A 9,429-nucleotide genomic window follows, 5' to 3' on the forward strand; every position below is an offset into this window, starting at 1 on the left:
AATAGTTCCCGATTTAGTACCCATTCATTAATTATTTTCCAACCAAGCAGCCAGATCTTTAAAAATGCTCTTGGCTTTTTTAATGACTGAGTTTTTGTACTTTTGCTTCTTAAAATATAGATTTTAAATATATCAATAAGCTTAAAGCTTCATATAAGTCTGTGTTTAAGACTTGATTTTAACTTGTGTTTTATATTTCTTGACGTCATCTTCAGATCGCTACTAAAACAGTTGTTGCAGGTCACTGCTCCACCACCAGGTGTCGCTATTGTCTTTCCTGTAGTGGCACTCCACTGACAGGAAGTCAACCAAGATATCAAAAAGCTGTTCGTTTTTTTTTTCTTATCCCTCCATCCACCTGAAACAACAAGCTAGATGTTGATATTTTATTGGCTCTCACCTTTCATTTAATTTAAGTTTCAACCTCATTGTGCTGTCTATATGTTTCAGGAGCATCAAAACTATGAAAGGACAGATTCCTATTTTAGTATTGCTATGACTTGCAGGGCTTTGCAAAAGTATGCACACCTTTTGAATGTTTTTCCTTTTTCAACATCAAAACCATAAAATTTCCATGTAGTTTGCGACGATTTCGTGTGGCTGACCAACACAAAGAAGTGCATTGTTAGGAATCTGAAGAAAAGCGATACATGAGTTTTCTACTTATTTTTCTAAATAAAAATCTGAAAAGTGATGTGCATTTGCATTCAGCCCCTCTTAGTCAGACACTTCAGAATAGAATCCAGTGTGACCAGTTGCCTTCGGTATTTACCTGGCTTGTTACGGAGTACACCTGTGCATAATTTAATGTTGGCATAAATCCAGCTGTTCTGTGAACGTTTGTTAGAGAACGTTAGTGAACAAGCAGCATCATAAAGAGCAAGGAACACAACAGACCCATCATCCAAAACTGTTTGGCGCAACTCTGGACCTCAAAATGTAAGGCTGTCTATCTGATCTAACAGGCCGGGCAAGGAGTGCATTAAACTGAGAAGAAACCAGGAGGGCCATAGTAACTGTGATGCAGCTGCAAAGATCCAACGCTAAGGTAGACGAATATGCTGACAGGACAACTCCTGGAGTGGGAAGAAGAAAACCATTCCTGAAGGTATGACACACCTGCAAACCTACCAAGACACGACAGTCGATATGCACCAACAGGCCCCATGAGGACGGCATTATTTAGAGGCAACCAAGAGGCCCAGAGTAACTCTGCAGGAGCTCTGGAGATAAACTCTGTAGAACTGGTATCTTGTTGGTCTTTCACTTCATAAATCTCTCCTTAAAGGAAGAATGGCATGATGTTAAAAAAATATTGAAATGTTATTGTAAAATTGTTTCCTCTGCAGCCATTTAGGGGAAGCACACGGAAGATGAATGAGACCAAAACTGAACTTTTTGGCTTCTTCCAAAATTATTGGTGTGGCGGAAAACTAACACCGAACATCACCTGGAATCCACTATACTTATTTTGAAACTCGGTGGAGGCAGCATCATGCTGTGGGGAAGCTTGATCCAAGATGATGGAAAGAAGGTTTGAGCTAAAACAGGGACAGTCCTGGAAGAAGAAACGTTGCAGGCTGCAGTGGACTTGAGACAGGGGTGGAGGTTCACCTTCCAGCAGTGCAAAAGCCAGAGGTGCAATGGAGTGGTTGGATCGAACCCTCTTCATGTGTTAGAACGGTCCAGTGAATGTCCCGACCAACATCCAGCTGAGATCCTGTGGCAAGACTTAAAAAATTGTCGATTCCATCTGACAATTGAGCTATTATTCCACGGTAAATGTGCAAAACGTCTTGTGCAAAGCCACCACAGACGTGTCCAAAGAGACTTGAAGCTGTCATTCCAGAAAAAATTTGCTTCTGTAATTTAAAGCATTCAGTGCTGATGAACACCAATGCATGCCACACTTTTCAGATAGTGTGTGAAAAAAGTGTGAAAGCTACATATCATATTCAATCAACTTAACAAAAAGTGTTATTTTATGTTGGTCTATTGGGTAAACTTGATTAAAGTGCAGAAAGAAATGTAGATTTTTGTCATATTCAATAAATTAGAATATTATTCAAAAGTGTTGTTTTAGTAACTCAGTTTACTAAAGGAAACACGTTACATAGATTAAAACAGACTGATCATGTTTTAAACTTAATATTTCTGTTAATTGTGATTTATTTGCACTCCAGCTAATAAAAACACAACATTTAAGATGCATCAGACCAATAAAAAAATGCTACATTTTAATCCAGAAATGGGGGCTTAATAAAAAGTACAGTCTAATACAGTCTAACGTGTCAAAAGAAATGCATAGTTTAATATATATATATATATATATATATATATATATATATATATATATATATATATATATATATATATTGCTTGGGTTAAGAAGATCACCATCAGAAGCAAAACCTGCAGATGAGAGGTTGCGTACTGCAACCTCATGAACATGAAGCTGTTTGGGTGCTTCCTCAATGAAAGAGATGATGGACATGTCCTCCCATCTGAACTAACAGAACCTGCATTTAATCCAATCTAATAATAAATTAAGTACAGTCCTGTTCTTGCAAATTATAACTCGGTCCAACCCAAGGGGACGTCCCATTCTCGGTTGTTATAGCGATGTGACACTGGGGGTGGGTAAGGTTGTCTATTTACGACACGTAAAAACTGCTGAGCAGGTTTCCGGGCAACCCACAGCCTCCCAGATGCCATCCCAAACCGGAGGAAGAGACTCAAGTCGGGTCTGATGCACGAGGAGCTTCTCCGCTGCGTGTTTCTGTTGTTTAGGTGGAAATTAAGCCGGAGGAGTCACACTGAGCGTCAGACTTTATCACCTCAGCCAAAGAAGCATCATCAAAATGGCTTTTAATTATTTTTCACTAAAGATTTTTTCACTTCATAACTTCAATTTCAAAGCCTCAAGTGGGTTTTGAAATTGAGGCTATCAACAAAATTGTTTCTTCGTCCTTTTCTTCCTGTATTTGACCCAGTGGCCTAATGGATAAGGCATCAGCCTCCGGAGCTGGGGATTGTGGGTTCAAGTCCCATCTGGGTTGCATTTGGTTTCCTTTAGGGGAGTGGTGGCCTAGCGGTTAGAGCATTGAGCTTGGGTTCCAGAGATTCTGAGTTCAACTCCCACAGACTGCCACTCTGGGTCCCTGAGCAAGACCCTTGACCCCAGATTGCTTCCCAAGCGCCGCACAGTGGCAGCCTACTGCTCCCCAAGGGGATGGGTTAAGATACAGAAAGGGAATTTCTCCATTTCTCCACACATTTATTTCAATAAAGTTCAATTATTATTATTATTATTATTATTATTATTATTATTATTATTATTATTATTATTATTATTATTATTATTTCTGTAGTCTGGTTGTTCTGTATTATTTCGCATCGCTACCGTTATGATGTCACCGTTAATCCCTGTCGTTTTTGTGGTGTAGGTGAAGGATGAAGTGGTAGCGCCACAATACAATGAATACAATCCAAACCGCATCTAGAATTATTTAAATCTGCCAGTTCATTAGATATAGCTACACCACGAATAATTAAATGTTACAAATCATTGATTAGAATGTTTATGTTGCACTCAGATTAATATTTTTTTTCACCGTTTCATGTTTCTGTATGATCTAACACAATAGACCTCCCAATTGATGCTCTGACTAGTTAATCTGCACAAGGATAAAAAAAAATCAGACCAGTTACCCTGTCTGAAGATGTTTTTATCCTTCCCACTGTCTTTGATGGATAAGGCTGTTAGATAAAATATGTTCCTATAAAACGATATGAAAAATTTAATTTTAAGTACATGAAAAAATTGTTTATTCCTTCACCAGGGTATATTTTAAGAATTTTCACATTTATTTCTTGCTCAATGTATTTAATAAAGTAATAAAACATGCATTAACCAGTGTAGTGCAGTGCTGTCAGGTCTCACGCAATGAGCGCGAGTCACACACACTCACGCCAGACGTGACACTTCTCACGCAGAAAGTTAACAAAGCCCATATGATCCATCCAGAGCTCAGTCTAATCAGCTGCTTTTCACTGAATTCACAACAGGTATAAGTTGTTGCAATGGCCTAGTTAAAGTCAAGGCCAATTAATCTGGCCATTGCATCTGTACCGAAACGCTTTTAAGTTCCTGAGGAAATAAAGTCTTTGTTGGGCTTTCCCCACCTGGTGTGAGATGTCTGTATACCAGGTGAGGTCAGCAGAAATGTGAACACTCAGGAACCTGGAGTTATCAACTTTTATAGTTCGCCTCTTAGAGTTATTCTTAGAGCTAACGCTAAGATTTACTGCTGCTAAGGGTGGTTCTATGAGTGGGGATTAGTTTTTCCACACAGTTTCTCCATGTTGGCATCATCTAGTGCAGAATTTGTTGTGTTTTTGAACTCACAAGGATAGATTCATGATCTCAGCAAAGATTGGACCATCTTTATGACGTCCTGATACATAAAATACCATTGTTTGAATCAAAAGTGGTTGTGGTTTTATATGTCTGAAGCGGGAAAAAAACACCTCAAATATGAAACCACAAAACAGAACAAAACAAAAACATCCTGATGTGGAGAGCAGGAGTGTGTGACGTTCCGCCTGCAGTGACCCATCGTTGCTTAAGAGCACATTTGTAGTTGTGGAAACGCTCCTGAATGGCTTCTTTCTCCCTGTCTCTTTATGCAACCTCACAGGGTGAATCATCGAGGTGTTTGTCTCCGTGGTGAAATGTGTGTCTCAAAGCTAATAAATTCACTTGGTTTTCGCAGTTTCGTCAAGGCCAAGAGACATTGCGCTGAAGGTGTGAAAAGGTTATGAATCATCAGGCTGAAGGTGCTGCTGTATTCCTCACAAATAAAAACATGCCGCATCAGCATTAAGGGTCCACACAGTCAGTAACTGCAGATGAATGGCTGAACTCTGGAGAGAACATTAGAAGTTCATACTGTAGGGCTGCTCACTGGTGAGTAAAGCTAAGAAGGTATTGCCTGTTTGGACCTGCACTGCAGAAATTGCTTCTAAGGAGAATGTTCTGTACTGCGTAAAGAGGAACAACTTCTTTTGGTGGCAAAACAACAGAGTTTGGGGTTATGAACAGTTACGTGATGCTAAGCTCATATGAAATAATGAAACACTGAGTCTTCGTTTCTCTGGTTTCCTGGAGGAGCGTTAATCCACAGCCAATGTCTCAAGACCCCTTACTTTTAGAAATATATAACTCAATTAGAACATAGAGCTCATAAAGACAGACCTAAAGTAAATTACATATTTAAGTTTAATCATTGTTATGAAACAACAGAGTCATGTTCACCTTATAAAAAAAATTATGGAAAATTACTAGCACAATTTTTCTTCTGTCCAGAGAAACGTGGATGATTGCATGATTTTGTTGACTTTGCAGCAATCCCTCATAATGAACAAGTATGTGGCAACAGTGGAAAAGGAAGCCCTGTTAATGGCGGGGGACTCCTGTTGAATAAAGCTTATTTTAAAGAAATACACTGAGGAGAAAGCTGTTTTTTTTTTTTTACATGCATAGATGGTTTCTCACCCAGCCTCAAGAACACAAAAACAGCTTTAATAGACCTGTCAAAAATGACTTTTTCCCCCCTTTCTTTTCATTTTTCTATTCTTTAGTGCATAATCTATATATCTATATCTATAATCTCCTGATGGCTCTATACTTTTTGAACGCATGGTGGCGCCAATTTGGAGTCTACTTCTGCTATTTAAGAAACTTGTAGTGGCACTAAAAAGACGGTCGGTGGCGCTTGTACTAGACGCCGTTGGAATAATGTCCAAAATAGAAGTTAGGCACTTTACAACGATATGAGGCGCGGCCCCTTTAAGAGTTTGCTACCTGTAGGCGCGTGCGTGACAGAGAACGTCCAGTTGGAGTCTTTTATTGATTTTACACGCCGGCTTAAAATAAATTGGAGCGTCACAGTCAAGGCGGAAAAAGTTAGCTGAATTAAAGTTATTGCTGACAATAATGTAGGTTATAAATTACAGCTTCTCCACCTATTTGCCGCCGCTGCTGAAGGTTGACATAAAACAGGCGCCAGGTGGGATATGGAGAGGTAAGTAGCCAGGCTGCAAGGCAAAAGAGTGGGACTCCTCTCAGTCAGCTTTTGGTTAGTTAATTGGATGATGAAAATATTTAGTGCTCGGCCTAAAGTAGAAGATGAAGGCACACTCTGTAATACACCACAATGGGTTAGTGTACTAAAAGTCTGCCATGCGCACCTGTGCAAATATATATATATATATATATATATATATATATATATATATATATATATTTAAATTAATACCATCAATTTATTGTTGTGACAATTAATGCACGATGGTTACGCGCACATTCAACATATCACCCCTATTGACAATCTTGACATACTTCACACAACGCTACAGGAAGTCAAAGACACATTGGTAAAAACACGTTGAAAGTTTTTTGTTGTTGTTTTTTTAACTCCAAGCTGTTGGAGTAGAGTTGGTAAATTTTTTTAAACCTAAAAAGCAGGTTTATTGAAATCCCTAGGTTAACATGCAAATGTGTTGAAGTGGGAGTGAAAACCACATTGTGATCCAGAAAGCTGTTTAGGCCACCAGGATGAAGATTGTAGCAGGTTATGAGTCTGGTAAGGGATTTAAAGATGCCTCAAAAATAATCTGAAATCAGCAATTCCACTGCAGAAGGAACTGAAAGCCTTAAATCTTGGGGATCCACTTTGAATTTTAGCAGTAAATTCACCAAGGACTGGTTGAAAACTGAGAAGTAAAAAGGCCCGTGTCGAGTCAAAGCCCAGATCTGTATGTCCTAGTGGGGTGACTTGAAACCCCTCAAACATATCACAGCTGAAGCAGGAGGGAGTGGAGCAAACCTTTCTGGGAGTGACATCAAAGATCGCCAGAAGAAGTGTCTCACTGGAAGTATGTCAGCCAAAGAGTTTAACATGAGATGTTAACGTGTTAAACCTGACTCTAGAAAGTGTTTGATTGTAATTAGATAATTTCTTCTACAGAGAAAAAACATTAAATTAGACATATAACACTTCTTCATAAAGGAAATTAATATGTAATGGACTTCTCTAATTTTTTCTCATTACTGTGGGTTAAGTTTGTGTGTGTGTGTGTGTTATTTTAAGGATACAGATGTTTTGTGAGTGATGCTGATGATTAAATACATTTCTGATTAAAGATATCTGCCTAAAATACTTGACTACACGTTTATCTGTCCTTTTTAGATATAAAAACCAGAGCCATCAGAGGCTATCATTTAGTTTCTTAAAATATAATCAGAAAATATCATGCTCCATCCAAAACATAACAAACTTAAACTTATTTCTTGTCTGCTATTGGTAAGTATTTGATGAGTACCTTTTGTGAACAGGACAGAGGAGTGAAAACCTGCACGACAGAGCTGGAGGGAAGAAGAGTGTAACTAGATGGCACCAAATGAGCCTGAGAGAAGAAGATGGACAAAGGTAAGTCAGTTTCTTCTTACAAAATTAGTTTTTTCTTTTTAATACGTTCTGAAACACTTTGGATGAAGACAAAAATATTTTCTAGGCTGAGTTAAAGCAGCGCTGTGTAATTATTAGCCACTAGGGGCGCTAGACCTGTAACTTCCAGGTTTAGTGCCCAGGAAGGCCAACGGCAATACTGTACTGTTGTAAATTTAGTCCATCTCCATGGCCATCAGGGGAATGTTAGGCACCGAAGTTGAGAACAAAAGATTTCAAGTGGTTATGTGACTCCAACTAGTGGTATCTCCCAACAGGAAGTAATTTAAAAATTTTGTGGGTTCATTTCTCAGAGGGGTCATCTGGCCCAATCAGGAATGAAATCAAAATGAATACAAATTGGAAATAAAACAAACTTTTCAGGAAATGAAAAAACAACAATTAAATAAGAAAAACGTTTGGTTAGGGAGTTTTACTGATAAGACTAGTTATCTTCATAATTCTTAAAACCTCTTTACTGTAAACAAAAAGAAACTGATAGTTGGATACAAAATGGTTTATTTACAAGTGTGCGATGAAGGCATGAAGGTTTGAAATGGCAACATTTGGGTACAAAATGAGGGAACAAAATGACCTGTAGTTCTGCCATTTTAACTTTTAAACAGTACTGATAATACTTGATGATGATTCATTTGTGGATTTAGCAAATTATTCATTTTTATGCTAATTCAAGAAAAGTCCATACATGCTGAAAGACAAAATGTCACTTTAATCAGACACACACTGCCATCTCCACATCCTGCTTGCTGTTACTTTATTAGAATAACTGTCTCTGATTTTATTATTTTTGAGTGTCTTTGCTCTCATGAAAACCTCGTTACAAGCATCATTTGTGGAGGCAGGACATGATGAGGGGTTGAGAGCATGTGACATTTAAACAAATTGCTCTGTTTGTTGCTTCCAGGCTGAGGCTGTGAAGTCAAATATAGCTTTGTAGTTTAGAATTTGCCCATCATTACTGGTGATCAGTTAAAAGGGCAAATCAACAGGGGATTCCTCGTTGTAGGTTAGAAAAGTTCACCTGAACACCTCTATTGTTTGTGGCGGAAAAGTTTAAAAGTTGTTTCACCTCATGCGGTGCTTTTTAGGATGGAAACTTTCAAACTAACTTTTTTTAATCAGACTATTTACTTTTACCTGCAGTTAAAAGGTCAGGTAGATGAATGTGGAGGAAACTGTGTGAATGTGCCACATCCCTTTCTTCAACACGCCTGAATCAGAGCAATTCCAGATTTTTATTCCTGGTATCACATCAAGAACCCCTTATACAGGTTACAATTGACTTGGACTTAGTTAAAAAAGAGCAATGGAATGTAAAGAACTTAATAAATGTATAGAGGGAAAATATTTAGAACACATTAAAATCTATACAGATTCTTCTAAAATGGTAAACAATAAAGGAGGTATGTCTTTGGTGGTTCTAGATTTGGATATAATGAGAAATGAAAGAATGCCAGATAAATTAAGTGTTTCTAGGATAACTAATGGCAATTCTAATTTGCATTAGAATAGGTTGATGAAGTTAGATTCAGATTCAAGACAAGATATATTAGATATAATTCATTTCGTTTTCAGGGTTGAAAATAATGGCACCGAGATCAAGCTACTGTGGGTTCCTGGACATATTGGCACTGAACAAAAATAATTGGCTGACAGGTTTGCAAAAAGTGCCGGAAAAAAGTGTTTTGACCCTGTCACATTTGATTTGAATGTTACTGGGTGCGTTTAAAAGATTATAAATTTGGTAGGTAGCTACTGATCCATACTCCAAAGTAGAAGGTGGCTGTAATGTTTGCCAACCACCATAAAATCACAAAAAACAAAAAGAACTGGGGCTCCATCCAAATAAACTTAATAATTGCTTCTATAGAGTGAGTAGCTCACACTGGTTGCATAA

General features: G+C 38.1%; 1 non-coding gene across 1 annotated transcript; it reads left to right on the top strand.

The window, feature by feature from the left end:
• Nucleotides 1–2,986: 2,986 nt before the first annotated feature.
• On the top strand, nucleotides 2,987–3,059 carry trnar-ccg. The gene has a single exon. It is a non-coding gene; the product is annotated as a tRNA-Arg (tRNA).
• The last annotated feature ends 6,370 nt before the right edge of the window (nucleotides 3,060–9,429 follow it).

Source organism: Fundulus heteroclitus, chromosome 11 (assembly GCF_011125445.2).
Source record: "Fundulus heteroclitus isolate FHET01 chromosome 11, MU-UCD_Fhet_4.1, whole genome shotgun sequence".
NCBI classification, from domain to species: Eukaryota; Metazoa; Chordata; class Actinopteri; order Cyprinodontiformes; family Fundulidae; genus Fundulus; species Fundulus heteroclitus.